We start from the raw sequence: 11,660 nt of genomic DNA, 5'->3' as shown, positions 1-11,660 counted from the left end.
AGAATTGTTTATTTAGTGCTCTGTTTTCCTGGAACAGATACGAGTGTTACTTTGAGATACACATGTATTTTCTAATACAGATTTGTTAAATGAGAATATTGTAAATTTAATACCTTCACTTTACTTATTCTCCATTTCGTAAATCATGTATGCACACACACTTCCTCGTGCATGGCCGCCTGCCATTGTGCAGCCTTGCCAACCTTTGCCAGATACATAAACTATAGTACAAGAGAACATGTTTGTGTTTTCTTGCTATGAACCAAGATAATGATCTAGGACAGCATTTTTACAAAGTTTTGTCAAGGATTTTGCAACTTTTTTTTTTGCAAGGTAAGTAAGTGTGTCAGGTTAGGCACTTTACTTTATTATTTGTAAATGATTTTAAGAGCTGCTTCAGAGTTCAAGGTGCTCCAAAGACTGTTGTTAAATCTTGCATGTGTCAAAATAATAAGGTAGTAAACAGATAAGAATATGGGTTAGTGTGGCCCTATAAATGCCATTAAGCTTTCTAAATTGAAGTTGGTGTTTCAGTATGTAATTTAGTTACAACTCATGTCACACTGCCCCACATAAGTGAGCGCAAAAGCTTGTCGCTGTGGATGCAAGCTGCAAAAAGGCATTTCTGTTGAAAGGATACAGCAAGTAACATGAAATGGCGTGTAGGACATGTCATTTCGTGAAAAGAGTACCTAGTGACGTAGGTAGGTGTGGTTGCACATCAATATTCAATTTGCAATGCATTGCTTGAATCAGTCAGTAAATTGGGGCATCTACTCTGATTTCTGTATTTTTATTTTAAAGTCTTTGCTTTACAAATGGTTGTTCATTGCCGTGTTCTATATACTAAATACATTATCAGCCTAAAAAAAAGATTAATGTAGTAGAAGGCAATTTCTAACAGTGCTACATACCCATTGGCCCATAAGAAGTTACAAACACGTGTCGTGATTAAACACCAGCCTGTTTGTTCATATAGGTGTATATGGTTCCACCACTTAAACTCCTAAATATAAATTATTATGGGGAATTTGGTCATTAAATAAATTTAACCCACCACATATTTCCAACATAGTTCCGAATTGTGCTTATAGGTGTCAGTAGTGTCATCCGCCATATTTCAATACATCAATGATGGTTCCAAAGTTTAATGTTAGGGATTACTACAGTTGCTGAGTGTTGTTTAATTTAATAGCTTTATTAATACCTGTAGGTCGATAATGGATCTTATTTTTTTTCCATCATGACGATAGGGCGTCATAGTTAAGATGTATAGTGCAATGTGATTACCAATTTCTTATGGCGCCTTAATATTTTGATGTTCTGTCATAATTTGAGTTGCCCAAAGTTAAAATGTGTTGTAAGCCAGAAACAATGTTTTTATATGAGTTTTTTTATTAATATTTGAACTTATTTCCTGCAAAAATGTTTTGTATATACAACTATAAGGTATTCAAATCTCATTACACATTTACCTGTAATTTGTGCTCTAGGATAATCTGTTTTAAATTAGAATTTTATTACAAAGTATAACAAAAAATAATTAATGTATGTTTATCAATGTATACATTGTGAATAATCACACATTGGTGTGTACATATTGTGACTTAAGAAATTTCAGGTTCAGAAGTTCAGCACTTAAGAGTTACTTAGCCTGTTACAGTATGTATCAAATGCTGTGCCTCATGGTAAAGGTGCATTGCCTACCAACGTTATTCAGCTATAAAGTTGACGTCACTCCCGCTGCCTGATTAAGTTTTGAATAAATATCAAATTGAAAATGATCTCAGGGGGCAAAAAGGGGGGTTCGACATCGTGGCTGCAGGCAGGAGCGCGTCGTGATTTAAAACCACCTGGGCTGTTCAGGCCACCCAGGACGCCTTGAAATTATAGGAAACTGACTGAAAAACACTGCACTTTATTTCGGTTTGATACACTTGCTTGTCCAACGCCTGGCCGAATCTGTTGTCAGACCGTCGCTTCACGATCAGTTGAACACTTTGCCTTTGCGCGAGAACTGGATAGGCTGCAAACACGTGTATAAAGTACTATCCTGAGACCGATACTGACAACACGAAGGCTGTGGCAAATTATTGTAGAACTGATAAATTGCAACCATTTATATGGTAATTGAAGATAAACATACAATGGCTGCAGTCTACGATCAAACGTTCTTAAACGTGATTGCAATTTAACCCACTACAATGCGAATGTTTCGAATTTATCGTAAGCCCGGCTAGATAAAAATCATACGAGAGTCACAGTAGCTCCTTAAAAGTTGAAAAAGTTATTACTAGGTTAGATTGCAAATACATATATCACACAGTCAACATTAGCTAAATCGAAGACATGTATATTAAAAAGTTAGTACACCATGACAATAAAGGCTTGCCAGCTCTTATCAAACAACGATTAATTAGCGTCGAAGTCTGGAAAAATGTGTAAGGCTGAAATCCTCTGTCTGAGTAGTATTTTGAACACAAAATTTACGTAATATGCCGAAATATCCCTGTTGGGATTTAAATTATTAAGCGAAGAGCCGCCCGTAAGAACGTATGGCTAAGTGGGGTCGGGCGCAGAGCTAATTGAAAAAATTAGGTAATCTGTACTGCAACATTTAATGTTTTTTGACAGATTAAGTTATTATTTATGTTTTATTTAATATGTACTCTATGTCAGATATTTAATTTATTTAAAAACGGTAATTATTTTTAAATACATATCTATGAGAATGTTGCTCCATGGACTGAATAAGACGTTTGAAATTGAACATTTACCGAGACCCCTCTAAGGAGGTAATGACTTTGAAACGGTAAAGTTGACGCCGTTATTATGTAATGTAAATTATTATTTCAGTATTTATCTATTTAAAATATATGAGAAATCTTGTGTTCCGCGCTATTGTTGCGCGCGGATTTCAGAAGTTAATTAGTAATTAATGTAACAGTTTTTGGTTTTCGGCCAATCACGGCCCACTATTTGAAATTAAGTCAAGCATTGTTAACTGACTTAATTAGAGAAGGTTTGAAAAAGAATGCAATGGCCGGCTAAAGCTAGAACTGCTTTGTGACGTCGATGAAACTAAATCCTACGAAATAGCTGGAAAGTAGTAGGCATCCTGGACTAAGTATGGTAATTATGTATTATTAGGGTGTAAATGTACTTAAGTAGGCTTTATCTAAAAAAGATAAAGACCCTAGGAGTGATAATTACGTGAGTAAAAGAATTGCAAGAATCTGTCACTACAATTCAATAGGTACTAATCACCACGTACCTCTCATAAAATTGTCACATCGCGGCCTAAACGAACTATAAACTTTAAGATTTGAATTTAAATAATATTGTCTACGAGATACTGACTTTTTTTTATATAATTTATTTTATTTTTACACACATTTAACTTAACTCAGAGGTCTGATGAGCGAGAGACTCTGAGTTCTACCGACCTAATTTAACATATCTAGCCGAGGTAACATTAATTAAGAACCCAAATTCAACAAATTAAAAACTGTAAATATCGTCGAACCCGAACCAAAGACTTTTGCTTGGTAATAAAATGTACGCATCGTCACTCCTGTGCCGTGTATTAAGTATTTAGGCACGTTTTATTTAAAAATTTTGTAATCTTAAATATTTTTGGAAATATTCTTTTTTTTTTCTCTCATCTTATTTTCTTTACGGCCAGGCCCTCAGCCTCTGTTCTCAGAGGCGAGCTGATTTTCTTTCCCAGCCTCATGCTAGGCTAGCATTCTGGCTAATATTTCTCCCGCCTCCAGGCACGTCGGGGCCGGTAACTCTATTTCTTTGCGTGACTACCTTTTGCTAAGAGCAGCTTGTGAAGCAGTGCTGAGCCCTGCTAACTCTGTCACGAATCGGTATAAGGTTCACTAGCAGCAAGACACGACAGGAGGATCCCGTGGGCCTTGTGTCCCACAGACCATGCGTTTTTTGAAGCCACCCCCCGCCTGCTCACCCACCCTCTCTTCTCAGAAGTGGCTAGGAGCGACGACCGCTCGGGTGCGTTAACCGAAATCAAGGCCATCTCAGGCTTGACAGCCGCAGTTACGATTTTGCACCTTAACGACACCTAGCGACGGCTGTGGTAACTAATGCCACTTGTGAGGCGTCGGCAGCGCCGACACTACCGCGCTCGCGCGGAGGTAACGACAACCTCTCTCCCCTCCTTATGTCTCAGGCCGCTAGGTGGCACCACTGGTTACTCCATTACCCCCTAGCTTGACACTCTCGTCGGTCACAAGTCGATTTATTAGTACTTCCTCTCGCCACCAAAAGATAGCGCCTCAGTCGCGCAGTCACTCCAGTAAGATCTAATTTTTTTTATGCCGGACACCTTCGGGTGGGCTCGGTAATTTTCGGCTCAGAGCCTAACCCCCCTCCCATTCTCTAGAGACCCCGCGCTTATGATATTCTGGTGATATCCCGCTCTGAACTTACTTCGGTGCGCGCCTCCTGACTGACTGGTACCGTTTGTATCTGCGATCTTCTGCGAATCATCGACATAGTATATTATGTAGTCTTCTCAGACTAAAGGGATGGAGTCCCTAGCTAAAATTATTAACCAGTCAGTAGTTTAGTTGAAAGTAGAGAAACTTAGTATTTTTATATAAATTATTTTTTTAATTAATCATGATGACTTCCGTGGCTACCGCGAATCGTGGTTCGAGTTTGCGGAGACGAGACGCCCTCTCCTGAGCGCCAGGACCAACACCCTGTTTTGGTAAGTCTTGACATCATCCCCCCCCCCCCCCCTTTAATTTCCCGCTATTGGCCTTTTGCGCCATTTAAGTATACTGTCTGGAAACAGGTCTAATTCTTTGGAATTTGGACTTTTGTTTCAGACAGGGTTCCAAGTTTGGGGCAACCAAAATCCTCTGCCAGAACCTCTGGAGTCGGTTCCTGCGCAGAATCCAACATCATTAGGCCTACTACCTTGATCACCGTCTACCTACAGCCCCGGGTGATACCCGCATAATTCTATCTTTTTATTCACGAACCCAAGATTAGTGTAACCCAGTTAAGACAGCGGACAGTAAAAGGCAGTTCGAGGAGAAGAAATTTATATTATGTTTTGGAAGGACTATATGTACAATCTTTAAAGTTACCAATGTTAATTTCATTCTTGTTTTTAAATATTTTAATTTTTGTTATACATTCAGGGCCGGCCCTATCGTAAATAACGTTAAGGAATATCATATAATAAGTGTAATTGTGAGTTATGTAAATAAGATCACCTATCAATGAAAAACAGTCTTTACTAAGGAAAATTTAATCTATCAAAAAAGAAAAAGAACAATGATTAATAAAATAAGGAAGTCTATAGACGTAACAATTGTTTTTATTTATTTAATATATAATAACGATCCTTTTACTCCCAAGTATTTGTAGGGAGTCCCTAAATTTTCTTTGTTTACTCCTAGTGTCGCCTCTGTTGTTGACTTTTGTAGTTATTAATTGAGGGCCTCAGTAATCAAAGCTTCCAAATCTTTTAACCTTATTATTTAATTATTCCTTAAGACACTTGGGGTATTACACTCCTTTCAGTTGGTAATTTTATGTGTAATGCAATGCCAATAAACAGTTAGGAATAATAATTAAAGATTAATAGTAAGAGAAAATTTGAGATATTTTTGTTTTAAATAAATAAGTAAAATTTTTAATTGTGTGTTGTTTTTGTGTTATTTATTCTCTCAGATATCCAAGTGTATATTTATGTCTATGTTTTCAAGTCAATACCTAACTGTGGCTTAAATACTTCTAACACATGCCAACTGAGTGTTACCTAAGCAGTATTGTTTTACACAGAGAAAGTAAGTCCAACGTAATTAAATTGTCTCCATCAAGGTGGGGTCATTCGACACAAGCAAAACAACAAAAGGGTCCGCACATAGATAATTGGCAAACCAAGTGAGGCCATTTGTACGAGAACAATAAAAGTTTCCCCACAAAACTTACGACTATGGCGATAAACTGGAAAAGTGGCGCGAAAACTGTAGGCTCTGCGTTCGCAGAGCAACCGACCCCTGTGAGCTCCCGACAGCAACTGGTGCTCGAGTGCCGCATGACCTCGCGCCAAGACGCGTGTAGCGCGGGAAAACAGCCACAACCAGTTTTGGACTTAGTTGTTAAATTTGATATTACATGATTATTTTACAATTACACATAATTCTCATATTATTTCAGTATCTTTTAATTGTTATTATTTTGGTTTTGAAAAGAGGAATTACTTATTTAATTACACACTAGCGCATTGCTACACCCGGCCGGGCGCTGTAGTCGACTTGCTGTTCGTCGCGGCGCACTTTAACTCACACGGCGGACATGACGTGCGGGTGTGTTCGTTGCACACGCAATTCGAGTAAGTGTTGGGACGTAACAGCCTGTGCGACCCAGAGGGAGCACCGGCAGCTGGTGTCAAAGTAAGCAACCAAAGAGCACGAAACTACCTGGGTAAAGCACCTCTTGGCTTAACCATAAAATAGGCTAACTCAGTTCAGGGGGGTGGACAGAGGCAAGAATATATTTATCAAGTGAGTAGAGAATTTTTCTGTTTTTTTCCATGGAAAGCCAGATTAGAGCATCAATGGTTCTTTCAGGCAATGATGCAGAGGTAGTAGACTTTGATTGTCGGACCATTGATATACAAACCTTTGAACCAATAAAAAAGTGGGTAGTATTGAAAAAAACAAACACTACTACATCAAACATCTTCCTCAGTGACTGTGCTTAAATATAGACAGATATAGTCCCTGTACGTAAGTCTTAATAGCCCATGGCCTCAATTACCCTGCATTCAAAACTATGTACTCGATGCAGACTTACAACACAAGTGGTCATCAATAAGCAGGGGCTACGACCACCTGCAAGCAAACACAGACATGGTAAATAAGTTTCACCATACTGTTAAGGCTCATTATGTTAACAGGGTGCAACAAACACTCTGTCCTCTCCAGCTAGGGGAGATCCCAAAAATTATTTTGCTGATTTGACTTCACCACAGGTCAATTGATGAATTTTTCTTGGAATTCAAAGCTAAGCAGGTGCCCATTCAAAACTTTTTGTTTTCTATACAACATATAAACCAAACTGAAAATAAATAAACTAGTCTTTGAGATTCCACATATGATATCATCTCAGACCAAGTGTTTGCACTCAAACATATGCTGGCATATACAATTTTTGATGTGATGTCTAATAAATCAATGAAAGCTGGCTGCACGCACGAAAAAGTGTCCCATTACGCACATTGTCCCATTACGCTATTTCCCGTTACGCTCATTGTACGCTTGCGCCACATCTATCTCTCTTCCACTCAATTGGAACAACCATCGATTTGACTTTTTTGAGGCACATTAAACTTGAAACACTCCCATTCGTTACCTACTTTTCCTATCATCATCCTATCCTTAACAGATTAACACAGTTAAATAGCAAACATGTATAAAAGTTATAGTTAAAATAATTTCTTTGTTAAAGTAATAAACATTTGAATTAATGAGTGCAAATAAAAGTAAATTTATCAATTAAATTATAGATTTCATTTCACTCCTTTGTATCCATACAAAATAGTGATAATTCAATAAAAATGATTCAATTTTATTCATAAAAGTATGCAATCATTTCATCAATGTTTTGTTATGACGTCACGTTAAACTATCGTCCGTAAACCGACTTTACAGACAACAAATTTTTTTTATATTAGGCCTGACAGCATAATAAATGCCAGAGTTTTGGGATGTAGTGCCAGACCTGTGTGTCAATGATGTACCTAGTGGCACATACATGTGTCCCCAATGTGAAGATTTCACGATGGTGTAGTGTGATCTTAGTGATTGTTATCACTGCATCAACTATAAGGAATACACCAATAATAAGTGAGAGTTGTAGTGACATCAGACACCGCAGTACAGGAAAGAGAGGGAAGGTGGTGATAACAAGTGAGCTACTGCAGCCAAGGCCACAGCATGGAAGCAGTTCTTTAAGGCCTGCAGGCACCTAACAATAGGCATGACATATAATACACTATCACTAGGCGTGCATGGCCTCCCAACAATGGGAACAAACAGCTTTGCAGAAACCCAAAGGGTTAGAAGCTCTGTACTTTCCGGTTATTGATAGGCAGTACAAGGACAATCATATTGGTAAAAAAAAAAGTGGAAGAACCACTGCCAGTGACAGTTGAAGTTTGACGCACAATAATGACCTTCGTTCAAAAAGGACTGGAATGTGTTAATGCTACCTACTATGCCAAATTCCAACAATATACTGACGCCGTCCCCGCTACCTCTGAGTATTTAGACGTGATTTTGTTCAGTTCGTGATCTCAGGGAAGGTTCGGCCTTGTGGCTAGAGGTAGGGGTCAACGCAGTAGGGCCCCCCGAGCTGTTGAGGCCACTCGGGACGCCTGAATAATAACACAAAACCTCTTCAGATAGTTGGTGAATTTAATACAGCACAGCCCAATACATGGTGCTGCCCGTTCTGGCCGTAACGGTTTGCCCGACGCGACTAGTCACACGCGCAGCTCACTTCCTCAGTGGCGGCTCACGATTCTTATGCGCGTGAGGGGCAGACTCGTATACGTGACGCGAAAGTTACAAAAGACACTGACATGGCACACGATATTTTGAAGCACAATACACTGCACTAATACCTAGCTCTGGATAAACTGGGCTAGCAACACGTAGGCCCGTGTCTCCGGCGACTCTACGTGGTGACTAGGTGTGTCCCAGGGACTGAATCGTTATTAAGTTGGATGGCACGTGTTGCCTGCTGGCTGCCCCGTGCGGGCCAAAACTAAGTAGCCTGTAGGCTAGGTTGGGCGTGAAGCGCCGACGTAAAACCACATACTCTCCCCACAGTACTTACGTATGACGTAAAACACTCATCTCGGAGCACTGATTGAATTAAGTTAAGTACCTCATGGTAAATCTAGGCCGACCGCGGAACTGTACAAAAGGTTGAAAAGAAATTACACTATGGAAAACTACATGTCGGTGAATGCAAAGGTTGAAGGTTCCGCGTTGCGCGCAGGCTGCCGGCCTGGTTGAGCTCTCGAAGGACACTAGCGGTGTCGCCGCGCGCGACCCCCCTCCCCCGCCAGCCCTCCCGCGGAAACGTGTGAATTTCGCGGGAAACTGAACCGGCCAGGTTCGGGACAAATCGCACATTGAAACATGATTTTGCAAAGACTTAATTATTAATTAATAAAAAATAATGTTTAATAAAATCCTGTGGAAAAACATAATTATAACAATTTGTTGTAGTGCGGCGGAAGGATATGCCACACCCGGCCGGATCCTTGCGCCGGTGTAGCACTCGTTGTATGGCGTTCGCCTCGTCGCACGAACTGCACTTTGCTGCGCGCACGGGCGCGTTCGGTGCACACGCTTTTGCGAGACGTTGATGAGGCATAGCGGTCTATGCGACAGAGGAGCATTGGCGGTCGGCGTCAATACTTACTCTGCTAGACAATAATAAACATTTTATACCAAAATATAATAAATGAAAAGCATATTCAACCCGCTGACTGCCTAATTATTCTAAAATTGCAGGGACTGGAAGTAACGCGCTACTAGTAACGACGTTATTTGTAACAGTTACTTTTTATGGTAACGATCGTGGTAACGCAATATATTAATTTTTCTGTAACTGTAACTGAATTACATTTTTCTGCCTTAAAGTAACGATAATTTTCGTTACTTCTTGCGTTACATTTTTTAAATGTATTTCTTATTGAACGAACAACGATTTGTTGATTTTTTTCAATCCCAGAATGAAAATCCCGACAAGCATATTATTTGCGATGGTATTTCTTGTACTTGTAAAACTGCTGTTGGCTAGCCTGCGCTCGTATTTTCATTGTCATTTATTTAATATTTGCGACATGCGGGTTTACTGCTGTGCTGTTTAATTAATTAACCTACCTGTGCTCGTTGCTGTGCACATGCGCGAAAGCAATGACAGAATCTAATGAAGCGAGAAGCCTAAAAAGCAGTCCAGAATTTTCGTTTCCGTAGCCTTCATATTCTAATTTTTTCGAAGTTCGGTCGAGTGATAAAAATAACCTTATTGTGAAGTGCTTGTTGTGTGGTGTTGCAAACAATTTTATAGTGTGAACTAATTACTCAATGTAAATTAAGACCTATTTAAATTTTTTTCAGTTTAAATAAACATATATCTTTACAAAACACAATATGTTTTAGTAGCTTTTAATTATAACAATATTACGTATCACATTTTTAGTTTTTCACAAAGTAACTATTAAAGTAACTTACAGTTACTTTTCTCAGAACTGTAACTGTAACTGTTTTATTTTCAGTAGTGTAACTTGTAGTTGTAACAGGGTTACATTTCCATTGGAGTATTTGTAACTGTAACTGAGTTACTTTTTAAAGGTAACTTTCCGGTCCCTGTAAAATTGGCATGGTCTGGCTGAGTCGATGGAAGCCGGGCATGGAGTCGAATCAAACGAATTTAAAAGGTACTGTTGATCAGTGATGGCGGGAAGTTAAATAAATAAATTAAAAAGTACTCTAGTGCGCGAATGCTTCCGGCCTGGGCGTCGGCTGAACGACTTCTACGGTTTTCACCGGGAGGCATTTTCCGTCCGGGGTCACTTTCGCACGTAAAGTGCACAAAGTGAGGGAAGTGAATCAGGCCATGAGTGTGTCATAGTCGCACAGTGAATAAACATTACATTGTTAAATTATCAAAGCACTATGAATATATTATTACACATGTTTTATACTAATTAGAAGTTACATTCATACAACCATACCCGGCGGAGTGATACACGCTCTGAGATTGAGTGCAATAGTCGCATCTCGCATGGGAGCAACGAGCCATGGGAGGCTATCAATATTTCAGCAGTTTGGACCGTTCGACACACTGCACTACACTGCACGCATGGCCTGTTCTTCGCACACGCCCTGGTGGAGTGTCGACAAGGCTTAACGGTCTGTGCGGCCAGAGCCCAGAGGAAGCATTGGCGGCGAGCGTCAGCACACAACTTTTTTCGCATAAATATGTCATTCATACTACCACTATTTTAGTTATCTAACTTTTCTAACCTTTTTAATCGGTCATGTGCTGTTCGTTATTTTAATGAATCGTTAAGATGGAAACGGAATTAACTGCAATTTGCGCTAGGCATGATTTTGATTTGCCAATCACTTCCAACATCCAATTTATTTTAAACCTTTCCTGTTTTAGAAATGTTTGATGAAAACTCAACTTATCCAACTTGTCAAACAAGCTTGCATGCACTAGTGACGTTATTGGTGGCGCCATAAGCCTCTAACTTTGTTTAACACAGCATGTTGAAAAGTGTAGGAAGCTAAAATTTGTTAGTGTAACCGAATCTTTAGTCCTTTCGAGCAAGTTCAATGCCTAAATACTAGCCTTAATATTTTCTAATCGCTGAAATCCTATTACATTTATCCTGAGATTTAAATGGGTAAAATATATGCAAATAACTTAAAATGTGAAGCAATTCCTACCTTACACTGAATTTTATTTTTTCAAATTGTAAAACCATCCATAGACCAATCGTTTGGCTCGATTAGTAGAATGACAATTGTAATTTAATATATCCTTCATAATAAAATTATTCCTGCGTATAAGTATTGTTATGAGAAACG

At 39.2% G+C, this 11,660-nt stretch overlaps 1 protein-coding gene across 1 annotated transcript in view; it reads left to right on the top strand.

The window, feature by feature from the left end:
- LOC134546152 (piggyBac transposable element-derived protein 4-like) overlaps nucleotides 1–11,660 on the top strand; it is a 196,554-nt gene that overhangs the window by 102,322 nt on the left and 82,572 nt on the right. The gene's annotated exons all lie outside the window — the stretch shown is intronic.

The sequence above is a fragment of the Bacillus rossius genome, chromosome 1 (genome assembly GCF_032445375.1).
Source record: "Bacillus rossius redtenbacheri isolate Brsri chromosome 1, Brsri_v3, whole genome shotgun sequence".
NCBI lineage: Eukaryota > Metazoa > Arthropoda > Insecta > Phasmatodea > Bacillidae > Bacillus > Bacillus rossius.
Note: the sequence above shows the minus strand (reverse complement) of the source record. Positions and strands in the feature narration are given on the sequence as shown.